Source organism: Oenanthe melanoleuca, chromosome 10 (assembly GCF_029582105.1).
Source record: "Oenanthe melanoleuca isolate GR-GAL-2019-014 chromosome 10, OMel1.0, whole genome shotgun sequence".
Classification (NCBI taxonomy): domain Eukaryota; kingdom Metazoa; phylum Chordata; class Aves; order Passeriformes; family Muscicapidae; genus Oenanthe; species Oenanthe melanoleuca.
In genome coordinates this window covers 314779-315003 of record NC_079344.1, presented here as the reverse complement: position 1 = coordinate 315003, position 225 = coordinate 314779, and positions in this window count along the sequence as shown.

Here is a 225-nt window from a genome sequence, read left to right as displayed (position 1 = left end):
GCCGCGGGGGCGCGGTTCTCTCCGCCCCGGGGCGGGACACAGCCCCGGATCCCCCCGTGGGGCCCCGCGCGGGATCTGGGTGGGTGCTGGGGTCCCGCGGCGGGCTTCGGGGTGTTGCTGCATCCCGCCCCTGTGGCCGCGGTCAGCATTGCCAACAAAGGGATGCTGCATCCTTGGGTACGTCGGGGTTACGGATAACGGGACAAACCCCGCGTGGAACCAGGA